Here is a 10,762-nt window from a genome sequence, read left to right as displayed (position 1 = left end):
CCTATGTGGAAGAGGTTGAGGGAATCCACTAAGGATGCATGAACTATCCAAAGTTATTTGTTAGGGTATTGCTCAATAACATTAACCTATATTGAAGAGGTTAAGAGAATCCACCATGGATGTAAGACCCATCCAATGTTGTTTTTCAGAGCATTGTTCGATGATGTTAACCAGCATGAAAGAGGTAGAATTGAATCCTCCTGCTTTGATTGGGAGGGAGAGAATGCCACATGTATCTCAAATCAAAGGTAAAGGATGGTCTATTTTTAGATCGTTACTACCTTTTTTAGGTCTAGACTATAACCTTACCCAAGGTGCAAAAGTCTATGCAAAATATTGGAGGGGCTAGCTATTCTCAATTGTATTTAAGATCACAACCGAGATTAACCCCCCCCCCCCCCCCCCCCCCCCCAGTCCAAATTTTCTTCCCATGGAATTGATGCAGCAATAGCTACTTATTGAGAGGTGACTAAATAATATATGTTTGTTGTTGCAATGAATTTGTCCTCCATATTGAAGGACTTCTTTTGGATATGATAATATGTTATGATAAAGGGATAATTTCACCTCAACCATACTTAATGTTGACATGAATGACCTCTTGAGATTGAAATAAAAATTCCGCCCAGCTAGGAATCAGATTCCCACATACAACATTAGACTTCTGCGCGCTAGTAAATTTATGGCAGCAGAGAGATATAGTTTAGAATCTTAGCTTTATACAAAAAAATTAACACACAAATAGATAAAAGAGTAGGAGGGTAGCATTCATAAGAGACATAAGATATATGTAAAAACCCCTAAATAAGGGGGAAAACCCATGGGCCTTGCCCAATTTAAATTAATCCAATAGTGTTTGTAGTTTGTTACAAATGAGGCCCTTCCTTAGGGGGAAGGGCTTGCTCGATATAGAAAAAATACATCATATAAAATACACTAAATAATAGAAATTGGAAGAATCTATATTAACATGTTCATTTGGTCAATAAGACTATAGTTTGTAAGCGATGTAGATTAGAGTACCTGTAATCTAGCCACGAAGGTCAAAAGGATCGTAATCAGGTGACAGAGGTCGGAAAGACTATAGTCTAGCGATGATGGTCGAGAGGACCGTAATTGGCGATTAACAAAGGTCAGAAATATCATGGTCAGTGATAGTGGTTAAAAGGACTACATCAAGTGGGTAACGGAGGTTGAAAAGACCATGGTCTAGCGACACTGGTCGAAAGGATCGTAGTAAGATGACGGTGGTTGGAATGACCATAGTTAGGTGACTATAATTGTAAGAATCATAGTTGATAGGTGATAGAGGTTAGAACGACCATAGTCAGGGGACCATGATCAGAAGGACTATAGTTAGATCAAGGTGGTCAAAAGGAATGATGTTAGTAGGTGATAGAGGTCATAAAGAACATAGTCAAACAATAAAGGTCGGAAAGAACATAATCAGGCTACGGAGGTTAAAAGGATCATAGATAGGCAAAGGCGATCAGGGAGACTGTAGTTAAAAGATGTTGGTTAGAGAAACTATAGTCTATAGGCAATTTAGGGTGAAGAGACTGTAATCTAGAGATGGTGGTCAGAGAGATCATGGTCGGGCAATGGTGGTCAAAAGCATCATAAACGGTGGGCGATAAAGGTCTAAAAATTGTATTCGGGCAATGAAGGTCAGAAGGGCCATAGTTGGGAGACGATTGGTGGCCGGGCGAAAGTCCAAGGATAGTTGGTGGTCATGTGGAAGTCCTGTGACATTTGGTGGTCGGGAGTAGTCCGACGATAGTTGCTAGTCGGGCAAAAGCTTGACGATGGTCGGCGGATGGGCAGAAGTTTGATGATCATCTGGGGTTGGGCAGAAGTTTGGTGATGATCGGTGGCTAAGCAGAAGTCCAGTGACGATCAGTGGTCGGGCGGTGGTCGACAAGGAGCCTTCTTGTAAGAGATATCTCAGATTCTATTCCTTCTTCCTCTCATTCTTCCCTTGCTTCCTTCTTTATTCCGCCTCCCCCCCCCACCCCCCCCCCCAAAAAAAAAAGTAAAGAGTGGGGGGTCTATTTATAATTTTTTGAAAGTAGTATGACTAATAAATAGGGAGATGATCAAGGGTATGTTGGGGGTGTTTTGAATAGACAGTCGATATCAATTCCCTTGATTATGGATCATTTATCGAGTATTTGATCATCTTAATAATATAAAAATGTGGCAATCTTATCTCATTGGATTCTTCTTGTCTAGCCACTCGATTTGACTATAAGCATGTCACATTTGGAAATCATTTGTTCACCCAATTTATGGTTTGAACATTCTGAATGTGCTTTGGGTCCTCGATTTGGACCTATTTGGGCTCGGATTGAGTCAAGTTTGGTTTCATTGAATTTGTCTTTCAAGACGTTTAGTTTGACTATAATTTTGTTGAAATTGGAATTTTGATGATCCCAGATTTAATTTTGGAAGTTTCCAATTAGAATTTGCCTTGATATTGAGTCTTGAGCAAGAAATATTTTTCATGATTGATCTGGTTTAAATGTTCTCATGATTAGTTCAATTACGTTTACTACTATATTGAGTTTATGTATAATTGCTCGAATAAAGAGTTTTAGTATTATTATTTTTATGCCGAGCTAAGATATGACGGATCTCATACCGAGTTCATTGTAACAATTATTTCTTATTACTACACATCTAATAGCCGAGTATATATATATATATATAATCATGTTATTTAATGGTCAAATTACAATATGGTCGAGCTATACTTCCTATATTTTATACCATGTTACATTTATTGATGAGTTAGTTCATTAGTTACCAACCACCAAGTTCTTCATTCACTAATAACTCAGTTATTGGCGAGTTAATAACTTAAACAAACTTATAGAACTTCTTAGTCATCTATGGGGGAGGGCTCTAGTACATGGCTATCATTCATAGAATTATAGTCGAGCTCAACAACAACAACAACAATAATATCATCAACCCTTAATACAATTACGTGGGGCCAACTAATCTTTTTTCATCATTATGTCTTATTAAGAGTTAAATTCTCATTTAAAACTAATAAAAAAATATATCATTTCTTATACTTTCTAACAAAGTCTCTTTAGGTCTACCTCTACCTTCCCTAACATTGGCCAACTCTAATACATCTACTCTCCTAGTCAGACTATCAAAAGGCTGGTGTTTTATATGGCCAAACCATCTAAGGAGACTCTCTCTGATCTTATCTTCCACTAGAGCTACTCTAAATGTCTATTCGTTTCACATTTTTTCTCTTAGAGTAAAGCCACTCATCCACCTGAGCATCCTCATCTCTATAATACTCAACTTAAATTTATAATTCTCTTTTAATGGCCAACATTCTGCACCATAAATCATTGCAGGTTTCACTACCTTCTTACAAAATTTTCTTAAGTTTGAGGGGTACTTTGCTATAAGAGAATAGGCCTGATGCATTCCACCACTTCAACCATCCAACTTGAACTCTACTAACAATATTTCCATCTATTTCAATACCAATTTGAACAATATTAGACCCAAGATATCAAAAATGAGTTCTCTTTTTAATGACTTAATTGACTAAAGTTACAATCCCACCTACTAGATCTATTACTACTAAAATTACATTCCATATATTTGCTTTAAATCTACTCTAATGAAACCTTTAGACTCTATGGTTGACCTCCACAATTTAAGTTTTCCTTTAACTCCCTCTCTAGTTTTATTAACAAGAAGAATATCATCTAAAAAAAGCATACACCAAGACACGAGGGAACAACCTCTTATAAATGTCTTATAAGAACATCCATGACTAAAGAAAAAAAGATATGGACTTAAAGTTGATCATTGATGTAATCTAACTTAAATAGTAAAATATTCGATCAAACCATCTCGTATTTCAATAGAAGTAACTACTCCTACATATATATCCTTAATGACTTGAATATAAGCATTATTAACTCCTTTCTTTTTTAGAACTCTCTAGAGCACTTCTCTCGAAACTTTATCATACTCTTTCTCTAACTTAATAAATATCATATGTAGATCCTCTTTATTCTCTCTATACCTACCTGGCATGAATCCAAATTACTTTTACAAAAATATTAGTATCATGTTGTAACTTATTCTCGATAACTCTCACCCATAATTTTAATGTATGACACATTAATTTAATTCTTTTATAATTTACTCTATTGGGCATCACCTTTATTCTTAAAAATAGGAACCTACACACTCCTCTACTCCCCTGACATCTTTTTAGTCTTCAAAATATAAATTAAAAATTTTAGTAAGCCAAAAAATTCCTTCATCTTTAAAGTATTTCCACACCTCTATTGGGATATCGTCAGGTCTAATAAATTTTTTAGACTTCATTTTCTTTAAAGTCTCTCTAACTTTGGTTTTATTAAGACAATCATAAAAATAAAAACTCTATTTTTATTTAGGGTGCTAATGTCACTAAATTCAATTATATATTTGCAATCAAAAGAGACTAAAGGTAACTGAATGGATAAGTACAAGTAAAAGATGGTAAGAAGAAAAATGGTTTTATTTCATTAAAAGAAAAATATCATTAAAAGTTGCACTTAAGGGACAAAATAAAAGGAAAAAAAATTACATATATAGGTGAGTGCAACTAATCCCCATTTGTACTCATATCATTACTCTTATCACTCTTGGAACCTCCTCAAAAAAGATGGTTGGATCTAGGAATATGTCATTGAGTTTAACCATCAAAATTAGTTTCCTTAGGTACTACTCGATCCCCATCTAGTATCTATGTCCAAGGACATCCTAGTACTCATTACTATTGAAAAAGTAAACTTATTTTTCCTTACTCATCTTAACCTTGGTAGACACCTTTACTTTAATAAGATCCTTTGCCTTTAATGCCAATTCTTTCTATAACCTCTCCTTCATCAAGTCTTCCCTTAGAGCATCTTCCCTCTACATGATCACAACTGCAGCTCCTCAATCTTGACCTCTATAATGAGTTTGGCTAACCTTTCCTCCTTCAAATATTTTTGATGGAGTTAAAGGCCTTCTTTGTTGGAAAATAAAAGGATATTGTAAGAGGATGAATTCTAAAAGAGAAGAGGAACACTTGTAAAACTCACTTTTATTTCACTCTTGAACTTCTTGATTCTACTTCATACAAAATTCTAAGATACCACAACTATTTATACTAGTGACTCCTCTATTAGGATTGTGCCAACATATTTCAATCCAATCGCTACTATTAACTCTCTAGAATATTCTCCTATCTTCATTTACAAAAATCATTAATTACATATTCAAGAATTCTCTAAATAACTTTTTTAGAATGTATTTCTAGAATACTCTAAAACATTCTTCACAAAATAGAACTCTAGAATTTTCTAAGGACTTTCTAGACTATGGCCTCAATTAAAAGGCTCACTCAATTAAAGGCCCAATTAATCAAGTTTAATTTTTAACACCCCCTCTTAAACTTGATTTATTATCCCAAGCACTATTCTTATCATGATAAAATATTCATGCTTGAGGGGCTTGGTGAATATATCAACTACTTGATCATGAGCCTTCACATACTCTATTTGCACATCCTTTCTTGTGATGCAATCTATGATGAAGTGATAGTGTTTGTCAATATGTTTACTTTGATCATGAAAATCATGGATCTTGGCCAAAGCGATAGCTGACTTCTTATTGACACAAATCTTTATTAGCTCTTCTTGCAGTAATCTTAGCTCCTTCAATTAATTTTGAAGCCAAATTGCATGACAGACATATGAAGTTGTAGCAATATACTCAGCTTCACAAGTAGAAAGGATAATGATTTCTTGCTTCTTTGACATCCAAGTAAAAATAATGTCTCCCATGTAGAACACTAACCCTGTAGTGCTTTTTTTCTCATCCAAGTCTCTGACCCAGTTGCTATCACTATATCTGACAAGCTTTAAATTATTTGATGATGAATAGAATAAACTAAAGTAGATCATTCCTTTGATATATCGAAGAATCCTCTTGGCAGTCTTTAAGTGAGTAGTAGTTGGTGTCTCCATATAACAGCTAATAATTTCAACAGCATAAAGGATGCTTGGCCTAGTGTAAATCGGGTAGCACAAGCTACCGACCAAGTTCTTGAAAAATATTGGATTAACCATTTCGTTGTTATCCTTTTTTTATAACTTACCTCCACATTCCATTGGAGTGCTTATAAGGTTGCAATCATTCATATTGAATTTCTTGAGTATTTCTTTTCAATAACTTTCTTGAGAAATAAAGATGCCTTCATCCTTTTGCTTAACTTCAATACCGAGGTAGTATGTCATTTATCCAATGTCCATCATCTCGAACTCTTTAGCCATCACATTCTTGAATTCTTTAAAAATACTTGGATTACTTCCAGTGAAGATCAAGTGATCAACATACATGCACAAAATCAAAATATCCTCATCCTTGACTTTGATGTTGATGGCATACTCACAGGACATTTGATAAAGTTATTTGCATGAAAATACTTGTCAATTCGATTGTTTCATGCCCTAGGTGCTTATTTTAACCCATAGAGAGCCCTCTTTAGCTTTAAAGCCTTGTATTCTTTCCCTTTTACTTTATAACGTAGTGGTTGTTGAATATAGACTTCCTCTTCAAGGACTCCATTTAGGAAGGTGGACTTTACATCTATTTGATATATTTATTATCTATTTTGTGCTACAAAAGTAATAATTATTCTAATAGTTTCAAGTCAAGCAACAAAAGAAAGTACCTCATCATAGTCGATGCTAGCTATTTGGCTGTAACCTTTTGCCACTAATCTTGCTTTATATTTCTCAACTTCTCCTTTATCAATATTATTTACTTTGTATACCCACTTTACACCAATTTCCTTGTGTCTTATTGGAAGTATAGTTAGCTTTCATGTATTATTCTTCTCGATCGCCTTGATTTCTTTGTCTATTGCATCCTTCCAATTTTTACTTTGCACAGCTTCTTAAAAATTCACGGGTTCAAAATCGACATATAGGCAAAAGAGAGTGAGATTGTCTTGATTCTTAGTTACCTCATAGATTTCCTGTAAACTTTTAAAGCATGGTACTTTTTTTCTTGACCCTTCACTTGAAGATGATGGGTCCTCTTGAGTACTTGCAGTTGGCATAGTTGGTGGTTTTGTAAGCTCATCTTTTTCTTGATCCATTCTTGGCTGCTCAACTTCTTCATCATTAAAAATTTTGTAATGATCATCATTTGGGTCCCAAACCCATTCTCCTTCTTCATTAAAGATGACATCATAACTGATGATTCTCTTCATAGTGTTCGGATATTATAACATGAAGCCTTTAGAGCTGGAGTCATAACCCACTACAGGAAAATCACTTATTACTGGCGGTTTGTTCTGGTAGTTACTACTTGTTTTTCGGTGGTGTGGAAAAACACCAACTGCTTCTCGGCGATTCAAAAATCACTGGAAAAAATGGTGCCATAAACCTTTTCTGGCAATTTATTTTTGGCAGTTTTTTTCACCGGCGATTAATACCGCCGATTAAGTTCCGACAGTCTAAGCGTCGGTGATCGCCAATTTTGTTACCGGTGACATACCGGTCATTCAACCACCGGTATTAATATCATCATTATTACAGCGTAGATCGCTGGTAACCCGCCGGTAAAATCATCGGCGGTTAAAATCGAAGGAATTGCCGATGGTAAGACCGCCGGCGTGTCATCAGTGTACGGCCGGACACCGTCGGCAAACCACTACTATTTATTAGCAGTTTTAGTATTTTTTTGATGGCTTTAATTAGCCGTCCGGTATCAAAGTTTCTAGAGGCCAAACAGCCAGTTGGCCGCAAGAAACCTGTAGCATTTGAAAAAAAATTGACAGCATCCCCTCTATTTTATTGATTTTCAACCTGAACTCTAAACCTGCACATAAAATAAAGCAATATTCACAAATTTGGGCAACACGTCACTATAGTCAATCACAATAATTATCATAAATATATTCAGTAAAACAAATCAATAAGTGAAACCAAATAATTTCATAACTAAGTTCATAAGTTTAACCAAATAAGTTCATAACTAAGTTCAATAAGTGAAACCAAATAAGTTTACAATGAATTCATCATAAGTTCATCGAACAAAAAGAATACTAATCCTCCTCCATATCCTTGTTGTCTTGTGATGCATGTGGCTTCTCTTTTTCTTTCTCTTTCTTTTGATTTTCATCTCTGTAGGATCACAGCTCTATCTGCATATCATTTTAAACATTTCTCATCTCTTCTATCTCTCTCGTCAGCGCTGCAACCCTCTGGCTTATAGTTTCTTCAGCTCCACTTGGATCATAAAATACTAAGGTGGATAAACTGCCATCATAAGCATAGCCTTGCGAACCCAAGACATATACCCTCCCCCTCTATCTTCCTCCAACAATATCTGATCATATATGATACTAAAAAATTTGGATCGATCCTGAAGATGATCCCTCACTAGTGGACTGACGACTTTTTCGAGCTCGTACAAAATCATCCTGCGAGAATAAATCCATAAAATATATTGATATTAGAATTAGTTTTATTATAATAAATTAATATTCCCAAATTTTAAAAAATTATACTCATATGAGCCTTTTTAGCCTTTTCATTAACCTACTAATTTACAACTTCATATTAAAGAATTCTCATATACAACTCCAGCGGTGTTGGCTCCTGACCAAGAAAATCTTTCTAAAAATATAAGATATAGTTATAATAAAATAAATATATTTAATAAACTAATTTAAAGCTTTTACCAATCATCATCTATGTTCCGTATAAGGAACATATACACCAGTATGAAGAGAGCTTCATAAACCCCCACAGTCGGATGCTTTATTTTATTTATTCTGCTATCTTATTTTTGTGAACTCAGGGGTCGCCCAAGCTCTACTCAGATCTTCCCATACTCCCTCTCTAATCTATATTGGACGCTGCCCGGACTTTCTAATATCCATGAACAATTATTAGAAGAAATGCATCATTAACAAGTGTACGTGCTATACTTTCGAACAAGTATACTTTACTTGAATTGGAATACATTGTAGGTCTCACAACCATCTCATATGATATTTATTGATTTAGAGAAAGCATATGATAAAGTTCCAAGAGAGGTACTATGAAGAGTTCTTGGAAAGAAAGGATTTAATAATACTTATGTTGAGAAGCATAATACTAAGTTAAGTGTTGTAGATACGAGGATGCTTAGGTCTACCTCTATCTTTATTAATATAAGTCAAATCTAATACCTCAACTTTCCCTATTGGGTCATCAGAAGGCCTCTGTTTAATGTGACCAAACCATCTAAAGCGACTCTCTCTAATCTTATCTTCTACTAGAGCTACTCCAACCTTATCACGTATATGCTCATTTCGTACCATATCTCTAAGAGTCAAGTCAGTCATCCAGCCGAGCAAAAACAACTTCAAAATTTTATGGTGTCAAATGTTGGCCATTAAAAGAGAAGCATAATACTAAGTTAAGTGTTGCAGAGATGAGGATGCTTAGGTCTACCTCTACCTTTCTTATCATAAGTCAAATCTAATACCTCAACATTCCTTACCGGGTCATCAGAAGGCCTCCGTTTAATGTAACCAAACCATGTAAAGCGACTCTCTCTTTAGACTCTATGGTTGGTATCCATAATTCAAGTTTACCATCAACTCCCTCTCTAGTCTTATCAACAAGAATAATATCATCAATAAAAAGCATATAATAAGGTACATCCTCTCACAAATGTCTAGTGAGAACATCCATGACTAAAGCAAAAAAGAGCATCCATCCTCATTTCATATCCTATCTCTAGGGATAAATCCACTCATCCGCCTGAGCACCCTCATCTCTACAACACTTAACTTAGTATTATGCTTCTCTTTTAAAGACTAAGATTCGGCACAATAAAGCATTGCAGATCTCACCACCATCTTATAGAATTTTCCCTTAAGTTTGAAGGGGACTTTTCTATCACACAACAAGCCTGATTCATTCCTCCATTTCAACCATCCAACTTGAATTCTGCTGATAATATCCCATTCTATTTCACCATCACTCTGAACAAAAGATCCAAGATATCTAAAATGTATACTTTTATTAATGACTTGATCGCTCAAAGCCACAAACCCTCACTAGGTCTATTACTATTAAAATTACACTTCATATATTTAGTTTTAGATCTACTCAAGCGAAAACCTTTAGACTCTATGGTTGACCTCCATAATTCAAGTTTACCATCAACTCCCTCTCTAGTCTTATCAACAAGAAGAATATCATCAATAAAAATCATACAATAAGGCATCCTCTCACAAATATCTAGTGAGAACATCCATGACTAAAGCAAAAAGAACATCCATGCTCATTTAGTATCCTATCTCTAGGGGTAAAGCCACTCATCCACCTGAGCACCCTCATATCTGCAACACTTAACTTAGTATTATGCTTCTCTTTCAATGACCAAGATTCAGCACCATAAAGCATTGCAGATCTCACCACCATCTTATAGAATTTTCCCTTAAGTTTGAGGGGGACTTTTCTATCACACAACCAGCCCGATTCATTCCTCCATTTCAACCATCCAACTTGAATTCTGTTGGTAATATTCCCTTCTATTTCACCATCACTCTGAACAATAGATCCAAGATAACTAAAATGTGTACTTTATTAATTACTTGATCGCCCAAAGTCACAAACGCCTCATTAGGTCTATTACTAATAAAATTATACTTCATATTTTTAGTTTTAGATCTACTCAAGAGAAA

This window comes from Dendrobium catenatum, unplaced genomic scaffold (assembly GCF_001605985.2).
Source record: "Dendrobium catenatum unplaced genomic scaffold, ASM160598v2 fragScaff_scaffold_853, whole genome shotgun sequence".
Taxonomy (NCBI): Eukaryota; Viridiplantae; Streptophyta; class Magnoliopsida; order Asparagales; family Orchidaceae; genus Dendrobium; species Dendrobium catenatum.
Note: the sequence above shows the minus strand (reverse complement) of the source record.